The sequence below is a fragment of the Ailuropoda melanoleuca genome, chromosome 3 (genome assembly GCF_002007445.2).
Source record: "Ailuropoda melanoleuca isolate Jingjing chromosome 3, ASM200744v2, whole genome shotgun sequence".
NCBI lineage: Eukaryota > Metazoa > Chordata > Mammalia > Carnivora > Ursidae > Ailuropoda > Ailuropoda melanoleuca.
In genome coordinates this window covers 113,322,921-113,342,228 of record NC_048220.1, presented here as the reverse complement: position 1 = coordinate 113,342,228, position 19,308 = coordinate 113,322,921, and the positions used below count along the sequence as shown (strand labels likewise).

The window sequence follows — 19,308 nt, the reverse complement described above, 5'->3', positions numbered from 1 at the left end:
GTGGGCTGTCTCTTAGTTTTTTTGACTGTTTCCTTGGCTGTGCAGAAGCTCTTTATCCTGATAAAGTCCCATAAGTTCATTTTATCTTTTATTTCTCTTGCCTTTGGCGATGTGTCGTGAAAAAGGTTGCTCTGGCCGATGTCATAGAAGTTGTTGCCTATGTTCTCCTCTAGAATTTTGATGGATTCCTGTCTCACATTGAGGTCTTTCATCCATTTGGAGTTTATTTTTGTGTATGGTGTGAGAGAGTGGTCAAGTTTCATTCTTTTGCAAATAGCTGTCCAATTTTCCCAGCACCATTTATTGAAGACTGTCTTTTTTCCACTGGATGTTTTTTCCTGCTTTTTATCAAAGATTAGTTGCCCANATTAGTTGCCCAAAGAGCCGAGGGTCCATTTCTGGGTTCTCTATTCTGTTCCATTGGTTTATGTGTCTGTTTTTGTGCCAGTACCATGCTGTCTTTGTGATCACAGCTTTGTAGTACAGCTTGAAATCTGGCAACAATTCCTTGGCGATACGGGACCTTTTCTGGTTCCACACAAATTTAAGGGCTGTTTGTTCCAGTTCTTTGAAAAATATCATTGGTATTTTGATCAGGATGGCATTGAAAGTGTAGATTGCTCTGGGTAGCATAGACATTTTAACTATGTTAATTCTTCCGATCCATAAGCGTAATATTCTTCCATCTTTTTGTGTCTTCTTCAATGTCTTTCAAGAGTGATTTGTAGTTTAAACCACAGACATAATTTTAAAATTTCTAGTAATCACAAAAAATAAAGAGAAACAAATGAAATTAATTTACTGATGAGTTTAAACTAGTATGTTACCATTTTGGCATTTAACTAACATGAAAATTATTAATGAGATATTTTACATTCTTTTTTCATACCAAGTCTTCAAATTTTAGCATATATTTTATATACAGAGCACATCCTAATCAGAATGCCAAATTTTCATTAGAAATACTTAATATAAATTTATGTTTCATAATATTAATTGTTGAAAAAGTAGATTCATGTGGCTAGGTTGTTTGAAACATACTTGCAATTTTTCTAATTATTTAATTGAGCATCAGTTTTAAATTTAATTTAAATGAATTAGAATTAAATAAGATAAAAAATTTGCTTCCTCAGTTGGAGTAGTCACATTTCAAGTGTTCAGTAGTCATTTGTGGATGGTGGCCATTGTATTGGACGTACCTTAAAAATTCTGTATAGCCTCTGACTTTTAAGTGAATCCCACTTATAAGGGCTCATTCCATTTGTTGATTGGCAATTTGAACACAAAAGCCATTTGCTTAGTGTATTCAAGGTCTCTGCTATTCCATCCATTTGGTGTAAATCAGTTAGATAATTTTGTCCTATATCATATTTTGTGTATGCTTAGATAATAACAAAAGATACTTCAGAACAAAAGTAGCATACTTTAAAAATATTTATTTTGACCTTATTTGAATCTTCCACGTTTCTCTTTTCTCATCTGTCCTTATTTTTTCTAGTTTTCACAATTAGAAATAGGAGAACATGGGCTGGGTGATGAATCAGAATAATTTATGTACTTTCTCTCTCACCCTTAAAATCCTTGAAATGCCATTGGCAATCTCTAGTTATTAGTAACATAAATATTATTCATAACTAGAAAATGAGATAACTGAAAACATTGTTCTTTTAGCTGTTTTCTTTTGGCCTTTGACAAATGCTATTTATGGGTTCTTGGAGCTGACATTACTTATTTATGGATGTGTTTGCCTTTTGATTAATGCTTTTGGTGACAAAAAATTCCCTGGATGGTATTCAAGATAGGATTCAGTCAAGGTTCTTGGATGCTGGACATGGAATGCTGTGGCAGTATGGGACGCCAGACATTGGAATGATAATAACTGAATAGTCAATATCAAGGTACTATACGGGAGATTATATGATATATAATCCTATATATACGGTGGACAAAAACGTAATGCTTATGGCACGGATAAGCAAACTGGGACTGGAGTATGACTGGTGTGGTTTTCATTAGTTCCATTCATTAGCTCTAGTCATTGGCCTGACTTTAGGGTCTTATATTAGTTCACCCTTAGTTGGGAGGATTCTCTGTATTTGGAGTGGTCCTAGGGTATTTTAGCTGTCTGTTAGGTTGAGGCATCCTGAAGTCACCCCAACTTATTGGAAGGCGGCTAGAAGGACCACAGAATTATGTCTATCTTTTTTTGGGGGGGGCAGTTAAGATCAAGGACAAATTGAAAGTCTAAGATAAAAGATAAAAGGACCTGATGACTTAGACCACATAGTCTGAAACTTTGTCTATGAATTTGGGTGGTGCTCTAGGGGTAAATATGGTTGTACCTTGCTGCTTTCTATCTCTTGTTTTCTCAAGAAAGGCAAATCTCAGACTAGTTAACTGGGAAATTTTTTTCAGTTAGAATTGTTAGTTCCCACCTCTCACTCTTACCCTACTCCCTGACTATTGACATCACTGTTGTGACCACTGTAAAACTTCTTAAATTCCTCTCTGGAAGCTCCACCTATTTATCTTCAAAGCCTTACCTGAATTTTCTGGTTTTTCTGGATGAAGATATTTAGTCTCCACCATAAGTGGAGAGTACTCCTTTTCTAAGCACTCTCTTCATGGCATCAGTGATCTTTGAAGGACTTAGAAGACTGGACTGTTTGGTGCCCTGGTGTTTACACCATTCTCTTCTGCTGTGAGGAGTTTTATGTGCCTCAGTTGTTTCATAGTCCATCTTTGTTGATTTTAATGTAGTTTTTATATTAATGCATTCCTGTAATAAGAGGTTATAATATAACCCTTGTTTTGTTTTAATGGAATTGAGCAGATGAAGCCAGAAACATGGTAGTGGAAGTAACCTCACTGCCTTTGGACACTCTCTGTCTCTGCATCTAGAAGATGCAATATTATCTGGTTTTTAAGGATATAAATTATAATTTTCATTACTTTTTGATAGAGATGTTGGTTGATTGACAACCTGCTGTTTGTGCAAGTCTTAAATTTTTCCCTAAAATTAAGAAAGCATGTAACAGTAATGGTACCCAATGCATAAAGTTAGAAGACAAATCCTTACTAAAAATAACAGAATTCCAGGGGTGCCTGGTGTCTCAGTCAGTTAAGCATCTGCCCTTATTTCAGGTCATGAGGCCAGGGACCTGGGATTGAGCCCCGCATCAGGCTCCCTCCTCTCCTTTCTGCTTGTGCTCTCTCTTGCTATCTCTCCCTCTCTCTCAAATAAATAAATAAAATCTTTTACAAAACATAACAGAATTCCTATAAATTTCTGTAATTATAATGTGATATTTTAATTTTGTCTTCATGTACACTATTTGAAAGGGATGCTGGCCTAAATACCAGGAAGATATTATTATATAATATATCCCTTTACAATTTATTAAAATACTAATATTTCTTAGAGGCTTAAAAAATTAAATTTATTTTATTAAAAAATGCTGGATAGCAGAATATATGACTGAAGAAATGATGGAAGTGTGACTTATATAATTAAAGAAATAAATGTGAAAAATTACAGTAAGTTTGAGATATGGATACAGTAATGACAAAGATACCAAGAATGTGAAATTAAGAAAAAGAAGGGAGGCTAAGTGAATGGATATTTATTAGTTGTGAATTTTCCTTAATACCAAATCTTAAAAACATATTGGAAAAAATTTTGAGCATTACCTAATTTCTGTGAAAGTAATTTCTAATTTAGGGATGCGAAACAGAAAATGCAGATACACTGATTAAAGCACAGAGAAGAGGGATGCCTGGGTGGCTCAGTTGATTAAGCATCTGCCTTCAGCTCAGGTCAAAATCCCAGGGTTCTGGGATAGAGTCCCATATCACGCTCCTTGCTCAGCAGGAAGCCTGCTTCTCCCTCTGTCTGCCACTCCCCCTGCTTTTGCTTTCTCTCTCTCTCTCTCTCTGACAAATAAATAGAATCTTTAAAAAAAAAAAGTACAGAGAAGAGAGTGCCAGTTCCATTCTGAGGATGATTATTCTTCTGAGCACTGAATCTTTTTGCAGGAATTTTATCCAGTTTTAGCTCACTGTGATGGTAAGTTGCTCATGAAATTTCATCTGTTTTTCTATGAAAAGAAGTACTTAACTCTATGAGCATGGGCAGAGTGGAAATCTCCGTTCTTTATAAATTGAGTAATGGGACACAGACATTATTTTGGTTTAATTTTACCACATGACCATAACAAGTACTGATGGGAAAGAAAGATTCTAGTAGAATTGGAGAAACCCACTATAGCGTTCCCAGCATCTGATAAGTTAATCACCATGAGGGATTTCATCTCAGATGCTAGCAGTGATGCTAAAATGTGGAGAAAAGTCATCCGAATTCATAGAATTGCAGACTAAAATGGCAGTGGTCTCTTTGTGTGTAGAAAGTGTGCCAAAATCAATCTGAATTAACTAACACCATCTTTGGCTTGAACACGAGAAAGAGAATGGCTGCTTAAAGGCTTCCAAATAGAGCCTTTAAAAATTTGGGTGTTACTCTTTTATAATGGAAAGGGAAAGCCATCCATATATGGCAGTGAATATTAGATTGTCCACTGCTTGACATACCAACTTCTTAGAAAAATGGGGGGAAGGACCGAATCAAGAGTAGGTCTCTGAGATAAAGAGAAAACATTCTGAGAATGTCCTGGAGGATAAAGGCATGGACAAAGGGATCTGAAATAACACTGTGAGTGGTAAGTCACGACGAGAGTAAGTGATTCATTGAAAGATCTACCAGAAGATTACAGGCTTGCACAAAGGCATTCAAATCAGAATACATGGCATACCATAACCAAATAGAAGGGGACTCTTATAGTAGTTTGTATGGTGTAAAAAAAAAAATCAAGGAGGTACCAAGGTTGAAAGGAATTATGGGGAAGATTCTTAATATTTGACCACATTAAGAGAAAGTAAAGAGTGTTTATTGATCAATAAAGAATAAAGATTCAGTCACCCTTATCAATAAGAAGTTCTGAGAAATGCCTTGATTTTCTTTTACACATGGAATTCTAAGAAAATGCCAAATATATCAAGGAAACAGATATCACTCAGCATGAGTTTTGAGAAAGTTGACTGTATAATTTCTTTATTGTGGTAAAAAAATACATAACACAAGTTCTACCTTGTTAAGAAATTTTTAAGTGTACATTACAGCACTGGTATTATACAGCAGATATCTAGAACTTTCTCATTTTGCATTAATGAAACTTTATACCTGTTGAACAGCAACTGCTTATTTCCCCCTCCAGCTTCTGACAAATCTGAAGGGGCACCTACACCCCAGTGTTCATAGCAGCCATGTCCACAATAGCCAAACTGTGTAAAGAGCTGAGATGTCCATCGACAGATGAGTGGATAAAGAAGATGTGGTACGAATATACGATGGAATATTACTCAGCCATCAGAAAGGATGAATACTTACCATTTACATCGACGTGGATGAAACTAGAGGGTATTATGCTGAACAAAATAAGCCAATCAGAGAAAGACAATTATCATATGGTTTCACTCATATGTGGAATATAAAAAACAGGGCAGAGGACCATTGGGGAAGGGAGGCAAAACTGAATGGGAAGTCAATAACCATTTCACTTTTAGCTTCATTGAATTTGACTACTTTCTTTTTTTTTTTAATATTTTATTTATTTATTTCAGAGAGCAAGAGCCAGAGAGCACAAGCAGGGTGAGAGAGCACGAGTGGGGTGAAGGGCAGAGGGAGAAGTAGACTCCCCACTGAGCAGGGAGCCCATGCGGGACTCGATCCCGGGACTCCAGGATCATGACCCAAGGCGAAGGCAGACACCCAACCAACTGAGCCACCCAGGTGCTCCTGAATTTGACTACTTTAGATACCTCATGTAAGTAGAATCATGCAACATTTATCCTTCTGTGACTGGCTTATCTCACTTAGGATAATGTCCTCAAGGTTTGTCCATGTTGTAGCATATGACAGGATTTCCTCCTTTTTATGGCCTAATTCCATACTGTCATTGAATACACACATATTCCTTTCTAGGTACATACCACAGTTTCTTTATCTATTCACACATTGATGGCCAATTAGGTGGTTGCAAATAGTGCTGCAATGTGCATGGTGCTGCAGTGAACATGGATGCACATGTATCCTGATTTCAGTTCTTTTGGATGAATATCCAGAAGAGGGATTGCTGGATCATATGATAATTCTAATTTTTTATTTCTCAAGGGACCTCCATACTGTTCTATAGGGGCTGCACCATAACAGTGCACAAGGGTTTCAATACTTCCATGTCCTCACCAACACTTGTTATTTTCTTTTTGAAAACTTATTTTTAATAATTATATATTATAATTGTTATAGCTACCATCCTAACAGATATGATGGAAGGATCTTTTGTGCCTCTTACTATTACCTTTGGTGCTTTTACTTTTAATGGTCAGCTTTGGCTTTTTTACTCAGGGAAGAAAAGTGTCTGATGAATTCATTCACTATGCAGTGTAGTGACCCTGTCCTAGTTGTCTTAGGAATGTTTGCATTGCAAAAGAGATAAGGGAGAGTGGCTCTTTTGGGGTGACATTTCAGTCACAAGTGACGGTACTGGTTTTCTCAGAAATTCTTATGCCACACCACATAGACCACTCACTCTTTTACCTTGTACCAAATGTTGTGCCTATGGCCTGGGTCTGATCCAGGCTATCAGAGGAAAAAACCTATTGTATGACATTAGTTAAAAGATAAACAGACAAAATTAAACTAGGTTTTTGTTTTGTGTTGTAGAAATCCTTAAGTTCTTCACATCTCCTGAAAGTGCCTAAAAAAACGTTATCTCAATATAACCTAGATAAGCTGAGCTTTTTAAGGGGAATTGGAAGGAAGCGATAGCGGGCTGAATTTGTGAGCATCCGAGCAGGTGCTCCGTGGTGATGTGAGTCCTGGCTGAAGATCACTCCAGTTATGATGAGCAGGCTCCGCCATCAGCCTGGGCTTCCAGACTAGGGCCCTCCAAGGGTGTGACAGAGAGCTGGCTGGTCTGTTTCAGTGACACAGAAGATCACACAATGCTAAGTATTTGTGTTAGAATTCTATCTTTGCATTCTTTTGACACTTTCCTGCTCGCCACATAAATTTTATAGCAACCCTGTGTGGCAAATTGTTCTATATTAACTGTAAGCGTTAGTGGAAGACAATTCTGTTCTTTCTTTCTTTTTCTTTTTGTTGTTGTTTTGTAGCATTACTACTTTGGTTAACAGATTCTGATTATGGTTGGAAAGAAATCCTGATTGTTGAAAATTTTCACACCGTCCTCTATGTCCATGAAAAGTGTTGGCTTGACTTTTCAATTACAGCTTTCTAAGGGAGTTACTGGGTAGGTTTTACAGATTCTAGAATTATTTCTTTTGACCTACAAAGAAACTCCTTTCTGAAGCACTCTCTTATGGCAGTTTAAAAGTGAGTCCAGCTGCTTCAGGTTGCTTTGATTATATGCCTAAATGCATTTATGAATCTGAGTTTATACAGAATGCCAAAACAATGAAAAATTTAGTTGTGATACTTTAAAATCTTATAAAAATACAAGCTTTTATAAGAATAAGTATATCAGGAAAAGCTAAAGGGATGTGGGAAAGTCTGTCTCTTTGATGGCTTAAAATGGATGGTTAAATACTATAGAACTTAGAAGAGAAAAATAAAATGCCAAAATGCTTAATTTTCATTCAAATTATACTAAAAATTAAATATTTTTTTTCAGTTGAACATTCTACTTATACTAGCTTTTGTAGCTTACTTTTTAAGCATGAAAACAAGCGTTTCTTAAAGCATTTATTGTATCCAAGGCACTTTGATAACGGCTCTTATATAAATTATTTTATTTTGTATAATCTTCATAACAACCTATGTAGATTATTATCAAATTTTAAAAATGGAAAATAGTACCTCAATTAACGAAGCTCATGAAACTCCTGTAGTTAGCCAGGGCAGAGTATGGAGACAAATCCTATTTCCTGTTTTCCAGTCCAGGCTTTTTGAAATATACCATACCTTTTTGAAATATACCATACCTTCCTGAACTAAATTTTAATGTCTAAATACTACACACTACATGCCTCTGAAACAGACCTGAGATTTGTTTGAGGACCTCTGTGTATTTGTATACACAGAATAATGGCAGGTAAATGGTGAAGATACAGACATGAGTGGTGTGCAGATGGGAAGCTTAGCTTGAGCCATGAAACCATGTTGAACACATTAAGCTCCAAATTACCTTGGTGTTAGGGTTGGGAGAAATAGAGTGTAGATAAACCTGGAAGGAGACAGAGGGACCCAACTATCTCAGACTTAAAACAAAACATGGAGAGAAACATGGAGAGAAACTATAATTGGATTGAGGAGGTCTCGTGAGCATTTGACAGTAGACTAGAAAGAGGCCTCCTGGAGGCTCTATATGTGCAGAGAAAACACTGCGGATAGAAGGTAATTTTTTTAAAAAAAATTTAAAGATTTTATTTATTTGAGAGAGAGAGCATGAGAAAGCACAAGCAGGGGGAGAGGGAGAAGGAGAAGCGGGCTCCCCACTGAAGAGGAAGCCCAGTGTGGGGCTTGATCCCCGGACCCTGGGATCATGACCTGAGCCGAACCAGCTGAGGATGCCCCAAGAAGGTAATTTTTGAAGCAACGTGGAAAGTCTGGAATCCAGTAGTAACAGTGCTCCATCAGGAAGAAAATGAGGTATTGTGGAGATTTTGAAGAAAAGCTAACAACGTGCCTGGAGAGATAAATGCAGCAGGTAGGAGCAATGGAAGCAGAGAGGGTCAAGCAGGTTGAAATGACTGGATTGCTGACTTTAGGACCAGCATGTTGAAGGTTAGGACATGGTTTTAAAAGGCCTAGGAAGTACTGAGATATCACTTTATACTTGTCAGACAGGTAGAGTTACACCTTTTGAAATTGTCCAATAGGTCTTAGATGGTCTGTTCTATTTTCTAAATTATTTTTTTCTCTTTCTATTTCAGTTTGGGAAGTTTCTGTTCATCTGTCTGCAGGGTCACTGATTCTTTCTTTGGCTCTGACCAGTCTACTAATGAGCCCATCAGAGATGTTCTTCATTTAACAGTGTCTTTGATTTCTAGTATTTCCTTTGGTTCTTTTGGAGAGTTTCTATCTCTTTGCTTACATTACCCGTCGGATCTTGCAGGTTGTCTATTTTTTTCCATTAAAGCACATAATATAACACAATACAACATAGTTATTTTAAATTCACTTGATAATTCCAAAATCTGTATCATATCTGGGTTTGCTTCTGATGCTTGCTTTACCTCTTTGGGCTGCATTTTTTCTTTCTTTTTAAACATATCTTATAATTTTTGTTGAAAATGGGCACCATGTATTGGGTAATTGAAACTGAGGTAGACAGGCCTTAATGTGAAGTTTTATATTAATCTGTCTAGGAGTTGGGCTGTATTTAATGTTTGCTGTAGCTTTAGGTACCAGAGGCTTCAAATTCCTCCAGTATCCTTATTTTTCTATTCTCTGTTGTCTTTGGGATTCCCTAAGAACTCCTTCTTAGATAGAGTCTGCATCTTGCAGCTCTTTCGGCTATACCCTCCCGTTAGTATACTGTAGTCCTGCGGGTGTGAAGGTGAGTGTGGAGGAAGAGAAGTTTGCAATACTATTATGATCAAGTCTCTGATGTTCAACTGGTCTGTGGCTGCTTTCTAGCTTTAGGTGGGACAGGAAACTACAGGGGCATATATTATGGGAAATTCCCTCCCTCAGGGAGGATGAAGCTGTGATAAAGTCTTTTAAATTCTTTCCCCCTGTGATGTGGGCCTTTGTTATGGAGAATGCTCTGAGCATATTTCATAGTGGATAATTCCACCCTGCCTCTATTAGAGCCTTGAGGGGATCTGTCTTGGCTCTTCACTGTGAGAACCTGATGGTGTTCCAGGAAGTAAAATCCATGAAAATGTGGAACCTTCCTACGACTCTGGCCTCCAGGAGTTTCTCACCCTCTTGCTAGTCCGTCTTCAGCTTCCAGCAATATTTCAAAATCACCATTTAAGTGTTCCTACCAGTTTATGGGTCCAGTGGCTTCTGTTCTTGATTAGTAAATATTGACTGTGACTCTGGATTTTCCTGTCTCTCCAGATTTTGGGCTGGCAGTTTGCCCTACAATCTCAGTTCTCTAATAAGTCTAAGAAAAGTTGCTGATTTTTAGGGTTTTTTTTTCCCCAGCTTTTTTCTTATAAGGATGAGGCTGACAACTTCCAAGCTCTTTACACATTGGAGCTGAAGCCACAAGTCTTTTCACCACAGACACGCCAAAGACAAATTTAAAAAGATGGATAATATCAGGTGGTATGACATTGTATGACATTAGGAGGTAGGAATTCTTATAATGGTACTATAGAGAGTATAAATAGGTACAAAACTTTTGCAGACACCATCAGTTTTTTTTACTGAAATTAAATCTGCTTTGGCTCTTTGAATCAGCATTGCCACTCCTAAGGATAGTTTTGAAGATGTTTATTTTGAAAAGGTTTATAGCAACTGGATGTTATCAATATAGGTACCATCATTGGTGGAATGGATAAATGAAATATGGCAGGTGTATACAGTGGAATACTGCACATTAGCTAGAATCACTGGATAGATATTAAAAAGACAGTGTTGGGGTGCCTGGGTGGCACAGCGGTTAAGCGTCTGCCTTCAGCTCAGGGTGTGATCCCGGCGTTATGGGATCAAGCCCCACATCAGGCTCCTCCGCTATGAGCTTGCTTCTTTCTCTCCCACTCCCCCTGCTTGTGTTCCCTCTCTCGCAGGCTGTCTCTATCTTTGTCAAATAAATAAAATCTTAAAAAAAAAAGAAAATGGTTGTTTAAAAAAAATAAAATAAAATAAAAAGACAGTGTTGAAAAAGTTGAAAGAAAATCGTATCTATAGCATAGCATTCATGTAAATAAAAGAAGAAATACATAAGCAACACTAAAAATTTTATAAGCATATATGAATATTTAAGGACATATTTCAAGCATATTAGAATTGATGTCTGTGCAAAGGAAGAAAATGAAAATGGAGATGGATAAGAAGGAGAAAAATAAACAAGAGAACAGCCTTGCATGGCTGATAAGGATAATATCCTATGAACTGAAAAACACGATTGACTTAACTCTTTATAGTTGAGTTCTAAAATACCAACCAACTAATCAATTAACCCCCTTCCCCACCGACAAAACTAAGTTAAGTACAGAATTGAAGGCAAAGTCTAAAATAAATTCAGTGGTGTGAAGCTGGATTCAAATATAAGGCCTATATATTTCTAGATATCAGCAAAGCATAATACTAACATACTTATTGAACTTGAATTTGCCTGTGTATTGGCCAAGAATTTATACAGCTTATTTTACACTGTGTGATATGGTTGCCTTGTTTAAAACTGTTTAAGAGTGATGATGAAAATAACTTTCTGTTCTTGTTTATTTTTATATTCAGAATATATATAGTGGGCATAAATTGGATAACCCTAAGCCGATTCACCTAATCCCACTTTGGCCAGAGGTAGAATTTCCTTTAATGTCACCATTATCCCTCATGGAAGGCAAGTCTTTCATTGTCTGTACAAAGGACTTTCAAGTGTTCTGTTGGATTACAGTTATTCAAAGGAGAACACTACATTAATTAGACAGCTGTGCCTTTTACGGAGCAGACTTCTCTATCTCCAAACACTGAGGTGTTGTTATTCCTTTCCCTCTGGTTTATGTAGACTCTATATCAGTTTTTCTTCTCTTCCCTAGTTGGATTTCCTTAAGAACAGTATATCTCAACCTGCAATTCCATATCTAAACTTTTCATTTTGCATAGTCCTTTGCTATTTTTCCACTATAGGTGACCCTTCTATTTTGAAGTGTTGGGTGGAGGAGAGGACCAAGGGTTGGAGTTTGGTGAGCTGAAGGGCAGGATAATGTTGGGAACAGGTAGGAAGCAAGTTAATACTTGGAACTATCATCTCCACACATCTCTAAACACAAATATGAAAGGCCTAATGAGGTTTAAAAAAAAGAATGAAATAACTTTGAGGATATGAACTTTGAGGAGCTTACAATCTAAGAGTGTTACTCATTCATTCCCTCAAGCATAGAGTAGACATTTATTGAATGCTTACTGTGTTGTAGTGACTGTGCAAGGAACATCGTGCCTGCATTCAAGGAACTCAGTCTGTTGTGGGTGTCAGCCATGCAAAGAAATAATTCAAGTAGACCATAATAAATGCTGAATTAGAGGGAAAAAAAGTATTGTGGAAGTCCCAAGAAAGAATGTCAAACTGTTAATCCTTAGAGGAAGTTGATGGAGGGTGGCATGGGGCAATAGAGGAAAGAATAAGAAAATTAGTTTGGTCATAAACTGATGGAATTTTTTTTTTTTGCATTTCACATGATTTCAAATTAGTATGTAAAGAAGAAGAACATATGAAGGACTCATTTAGGTGAAGGTGCTTTTAAAAGGTACAGCCTATCCAAATGTCATTAATTTATTCATTCATTTATTAATTTATATAACCAACATGCCAGACACTGTGCACTGTGCTAGACTGTGTAGATTCAGATTTGAAAAACAAAACAGTAAACTCCCTCCTTCAGAGGGATCACAGCATATCTAAACTTTACCATTGGTTTAAGGGGTGTTCTGTGTATAGCTATAGGATATTTTTTAGGTAGGGAAATTACTGGTTAAAAAAAAAAGTTAATTTTCTTAACATAACCACTATTTTCCAGGCATTCTGCTGTGCGCTTTTCACCAATATTATCTCATTGTTCTCAATGTTTTGATGAAATAGGTATTATTATTCCCACTTTACGGATGAAGACTTGAAGTGAAGCTACAAAGTAATAGAATTAGAAATCTCTGCACCTGGGTCTCTAACTCCAAAACCCATATGGTATATATTTTTTCTGTCGGCCTGCCTCTATTTAGTTATTTAAAAATATTGAGTTTTTCCCCTGATTATAAAAGTAGGATGTACAGAAAAGCATCAATATAAAAACGGAAATCTGCTATATCTGACATTCTTGAGGTGTACTGTTCAATATGGTAGTCACTAGCCACATGTGGCTACTGAGCACTTCAAATGGGACTAGTCTGAAATGAGTTGTGCTATAAATGCAAAATGCACACCATATTTCAAGGACTTAATATGGAAAAATATAAAATATCTCATTAATATTTTTATATTGATTATATATCGAAATGGCAATATTTTGAATATATTTGGCTAAAATCTATTATTAAAATTAATTTCACCTTTTTTTTACTATTTTAATGTGAATATTATAAAACTAAAAATCACATGTGTGGCTTGTACCATATTGCTTCTGGACATCATTGATCTATAGGACATATGTTTTCCTACTCATTGACATAAAATAAAAATTATCATTGTATTATACCACTGTTTTATAACCTGCTTTTTCACTTAATCAAGAGCATTTTTTAATGCTGTTAAATGTTTTTATATTACATCATTTTAAACTACTAAGTAGTGTTCTGTCACATTGGATATAACATGTTTAACAAATTCCTTATCTTTTTAAAATATTTTATTTATTTGAGAAAGGGAGAGAGATTGAGAGAATGAGTGGGAGGAGTGGCAGAGGGAGAAGCAGACTCCCTTCAGAGCAGGGAGCCTGAAGCAGAACTCGATCCCAGGACCCTAGGATCATGACCGAAGCCATAGGCAGATGCTTAAGCAACTGAGCCACCCAGGCTCTCACAAATTCCTTATTTTTGAACATCATCAAGGTTATTTTCAGTATTAATTACACAGTGAACACTATTGTATTTAACTCTTTATCTGTATCTCAGTTTACTTATTAGGAAAAGTTCCTAGAAATAGAATTACTGTAAAGGTTTTCAATTTTAAGGCTTTTGGTAATTATTGCCAAATTGCCCTACAGAAAAGCTGTACCATTTTATACTTCCAAAACCAATGTTTAAGAGTGCTCATTTTTGAAGATATTTGCAAATGACATATCTGATAAATTAGTATCCAAAATATATAAAGAACTTCTACAACTGAACATCAAGAAACAAAATAACCCAGTTAAAAAGTAGGCATGAGACATGAAAAGATATTTTTCCAAAGAAGACAGACAAATGGCCAACAGATACATGAAAAGATGCTCAATATCACTTATCATCAGGGAAATGCAAATCAAAACCACAATGAGATATCACCTCACACCTGTTGGAATGGTTACAAGCAAAACACAAGAAACAACATGTTGGCGAGGATGTGGAGAAAAAGGAATCCTTGCGCACTGTTGGTGGGAATACAAACTGGTACAGCCACTGTGTAAAACAATATGGAGGTTCCTCAAAAAATTATAAATATAACTACCCTATGACCCAGTAATCACATTACTGGATATTTACTCAAAGAATATGAAAACACTAATTCGAAGGGATATATGCACCCTTAGGTTTATTGCAACATTATTTATAATAGCCAAATTATAGAAGTAGCCCAAGTGTCCATCAATTGATGGATGGATAAAAAAAGTGGTGTATATATACAGCGGAATATTACGCAGCCATAAAAAGAATGAAATCTTTCCATTTCCAACAACATGGATGGATCTAAAGACTATAATGCTAAGTGAAATAAGTCAGAGAACAACAAATGCCATATGATTTCACTCACATGTGGAATTTAAGAAACAAAACAAATGAATAAAGAAAAAAAGAGACAAATCAAACCAAACAGACAAAAAACACAACCCAGACTCTAACCTATAGAGAATAAACTCACGGTTACCAGAGAGGAGGTGGGCGGGGGGATGGGTGAAGTAGGTGAAAGGGATTAAGAGCACATTTATCATGAGGTATCATGATGAGCACTGAGTAATGTATGGAATTTTTGAATCACTATACTGTATGCTTGAAACTAATATAACACTGATAACAATACTGGAATAAAAAAAAAAAAGATGCTCGTTTTTCTCAGTGGCGTACTTCATTTTTGCTAAGGGATTTCACTCAGTTCCAGAGATACAGAATGCTACATAATTTCTTTTGAAAAGTGAAGGGCTATTCTTTGGAAATAATTTATATTTTCTGAGAATCTTTTAGTCTATATGAGGTTTAGTTACTCTGAATTATCATGTTGCTTAACATTGTTTTTTTTAAAATTTTTTAAAATTTAATTTTATTTATTTATTTGACAGAGAGAGACAGGCAGCGAGAGAGGGAACACAAGCAGGGGGAGTGGGAGTGGGAGAAGCAGGCTCCCAGCGGAGGAGCCTGATGTGGGGCTCGATGCCATAACGCAGAGATCACGCCCTGAGCCGAAGGCAGATGCTTAATGACTGCGCCACCCAGGCGGCCCCTTAACATTGTTTTTAAGCTACATCTTCTAAGTGAATAATGAGATAATTGTATACTTTTTAGGAGACCAACCAAATATAATCCCGTATAAAGGATTCCATTTGATGGTCACTAAAAAATATTTAGAATAAGAGATTTTTCAGAGATGTATTTTTGGTTTCAAGCAACTGCTTTCTTTTCTTTTTGTGTTGGGTCTATTCAGTGGTTAAGCTTTTTTCTCTGTACTTGAGAGCAAAAATGTCAGAAAAATCTCCTTCTGTTACGTGCAAAATAAACAGAACTCCACTGGAGTTCATGGGCTGCCTGACTGGTATTTACACCAATGGGTTCATTGAATAGCAGAACATGCTGTTTCTGTCATATCAAACTTGGGTCGATCTGATAAATATGCCTAATAGCTCTGCTGTTTCAGTGACTCTGATTTACTCTAGCCCACATTTCTCATAGTCAAGACCAGAAGATACATCACAGGTGTGACTTGGCGCTCCTGGCCACTTCTCCTGTTGTTTGCCTGGAGTTTAGGCTTCCTGCTTGAATACTGTGAGCCTCAGTTGGCAAACACCACGTGCTAATGGTGGTCCGTCTGCACTTAATCATCACAGGACAGAAAGAGCAAGTGTGTGCCACGCGTTATCCCTGTTGGCTTTGTTTTCAGTTTGACTGCCTTTATCAGTGTTCTTGTTTATCTGGGACACTTGGAATTAAAACTGTCCTTTTAGGGTAGAGTTAGACAATCTTTCTAAAACAAAGTGCTAATGACAAAAGGGATTTTTAAAAATAATGTGGTCACTGGTGTGTGTGTGTGTGTGTGTGTGTGTGTGTGTGTGTGTGTGTAATTCCAACCAACTTATAGTGGACTCAACTGGTTTGGGGTTTCCTAATGATTTTGTTGTGACCAGATGAGATGAACAAATATTTTAAGATATACTTTAGCCAAACTTAAAGTTTGTGATAGTAAACTTTAACAGGGAGCTGAAAACCACATGTGAAAAAAATGTTTATTTCTTTAAGTCCTAACCACTGACTAAATATCTAGCACATAAAACAAGGCTGTCATATTTGTTGCTTACCTAATTTGTGGTCCTTCATAGTCTTGTGACTTATTTCTGTTAGGAATTAATTTTGTTTATCTGGCTATGATTTTTCTCTACGTGCTTTCCTTTCAAATACATGCTGATAACCAAAATCTAGGGGAGAAAAATGTGTACCATGTCTCCTTAGCTATTAGCATAGGAAAAACTAATTGAGGTTATGCGTAGGATAAAATTGGTATTTATGTGGTAAAGAGCAGAGGGATGTTAGAGTCTAATTAGCAAGTAAGAAAACTTTCCATATGCTAGCAGGAGAGAGCTCTTGTAGGTGATGTTGCAAGACTCTTAGAAGGGCAGAGCCTCTGATTTTCTCCTTTTGCCTATGGTTGTTAACTGATTATTTCTCCAGTCCAATCTTAGGACATAGCACTTTTCTGGGATGATAAAAACTGAAAATGTCTGGCCACAGGAGTCAGTAATATGGGCAAAATCCATAAACACACTAATTTTTATATCCATGCCCATAAGAGTTTTTCTTTAGTGTGTATGTGGTAGGGAATGAGTGAAAACAGTAGATATTTTTAACAGATATGGCCAATCAATTTATACTAGCTGTACTGAATTAAGTTTTAATAGGAACAGAAAAAGTGTGACAGCTTAAAGCATCTTAAATGGGGTACAGAATTAAGTCTTTCTATATTAATTAGTAAAATAAAGTCTCAAGAAACACTAGAAAATTAGTACAGTACATTTATAAGGACTAGAAAGATGTAGGATTTCTTCCTGTTCCTATGAAAAAAGATACTTTAACAACAAATACTTTTTGTGTCAATTTATTTGTTCATTTTACTATATATATCTTTAAGATTTTTAGATGCAATTTATAACCTTTGTAATTTTGTCAAAATAGGGATAACAGAGGGATTTTAAAGTGGGGATATGCATTTTTTTTTTCTGTCTAACAAATGTAACCTAGGCAAGTTTTTGGTTTAGTGACTAGATCTTGCTTTCTAGAAATCAGTGGTTTCTCTTGGCTTATTTTTGTGATCAGTAGTGACTGTTCAAGTCAGTCCTTACTATGTGCCAAATATTCATTCGTTCATACATACTTCAAAAAAATGTATAAATATCTACCATGTGCTTACCACTGTCAGTTTCAGTGAGGGATGCAGTTAGAAACAAGTGGTTGTACATCCGGGGAATTTAGCATCTTAAAGAGAGAGAGACATTACAAGGATTGAATAATACTGAACTAAGTTAAAACAGCAGTGGGAGAGTTAATGAGTAGCCTGAACAGGGAAGAGGAAGAAACTGCTATGGGTTGGGCTAGTCAGAAAAAACAAGTGGGAAATGGAGGCATGACATTCATGAGTAGCTTTGCATAGCTTCCATAATATCTATGAATAGTTGGTTTTAGAATTCCTCTACTCCGACCCTTTTATTTTACTGTTGAGGAAATTGGGGCCCAAAGAAGATGAGAAGTTTGCCTGAGGTGCAGGTCAGGTGGTGGCAGACATGGGGCTGGAACCCAGTTTCTCAGACCACTGGTCTAGGGTGCTTTCTGTTGGAGCAATTTAAGAGATGGGCTAGTGTCATGAAAAAGGTTGCTGTGGCCAATGTCGTAGAGGTTGCTGCCTATGCTCTCCTCGGATTTTGATGGATTCCTGTCTCACATCGAGGTCTTTCATCCATTTGGAGTTTATCTTTGTGTATGGTGTGAGAGAGTGGTCAAGTTTCATTCTTTTGCATGTAGCTGTCCAATTTTCCCAGCACCATTTATTGAAGANAAGAGACTGTCTTTTTTCCAATTATTATTATTAAAAAAAAAAAAAGAGATGGGCTAGCGGACCAGCTCAGATGTTTGCTGTTAATCTTTCTTTTGTTGTTACCCCTTCTCTCAGATTTTCAAAATTTTAAGTTTGACGTTTACATTTCTGATTTATGGTTCACAAGTGCTGTAGTGTTTACCATGGGAAGATGTGATCATTCATGTGCCATTGAAACTGCTTGAAAGCATGACGCTGAACAAAAATCAAAATTGCTGCGTTAATGCTTCAGCGAAGCTCTATTTTAAAGTAACCTTTTTCCTCTCTTCTGCAAACCTCCCCCTCCCTTCGTAGCCTTGTTTCAGACACTGGTACCACCCTGAAAATGACGAATGAGGCTGGCAGCACGTACACAGTTCCTGTCGAAACTGGCAAGATCCTCTGTTTCCCAGTGAAACCCTCGACCCTTTCTTCCTGGTGGGCTTGCAGTTTTTGAAGGCCGTAGCCTGCCACACCTTCCTTTGCCCTGCAGAGCGATAAACTCTTTATCCCAAACTCTTGTCTTCACGTTCTGTTTTGGCCCCGAAGCATGGAGGTCAGTTTTCGACAACATCATTTTGCTGTCCTGTGAAAGTAATTTTCACGGAAGGTAGCATGAACTTGCAATTTAGAGTAGGGCTGTGTAAGACAAAATGTTTTTGGGTTTGTCATCCCCTACCTTTACTCCTTTACCTCCTGTGGCCTTAATGACCTCCATTTTCCCCCTCCGTAAAGAAATCTTTCATCAGCTCTCATACATGCCTGTGTGTGGGGTTTTTGTGTTTTTGGTTTTTTTGTTGTTGTTGTTTTTTTGTTTTTTTTGACAAAGCCTACCATGAAAGCAGTGTTTGAGAAGTTCAGTACAGCTTCCAATCTCAGGCTTTATCTTTGAAATTTTGCACACTGAGTTAAAATATTGCTACATTTGTGGCCTGGGATCGTCCCTGCTAATTCCATATGAAACAAGAGTGCCAAAGAACTCTTAGAACTCCCCTTGTGAATTTGCTTGGTGAGCAATTCTGGACTTGGCGTTTTAATCTCTCCATCAGGATCAACGTGATCCTGCGTTAAAGCCAAGGTCAAGTGGGATAAGCAG

General features: G+C 36.8%; 1 long non-coding RNA gene across 2 annotated transcripts in view; it reads left to right on the top strand.

Annotated features, from left to right (window-relative positions):
* LOC117801584 overlaps positions 1-18,703 on the top strand; it is a 48,583-nt gene extending 29,880 nt beyond the window's left edge. The window contains exon 3 of one of the 2 annotated variants that reach the window (XR_004624294.1): positions 18,528-18,703. This is a non-coding gene — a long non-coding RNA (uncharacterized LOC117801584). Of the gene's footprint in view, positions 1-5,676; positions 5,736-18,527 lie in introns of those variants that run through there. The other variant, XR_004624295.1, reaches the window with a different exon arrangement.
* The last annotated feature ends 605 nt before the right edge of the window (positions 18,704-19,308 follow it).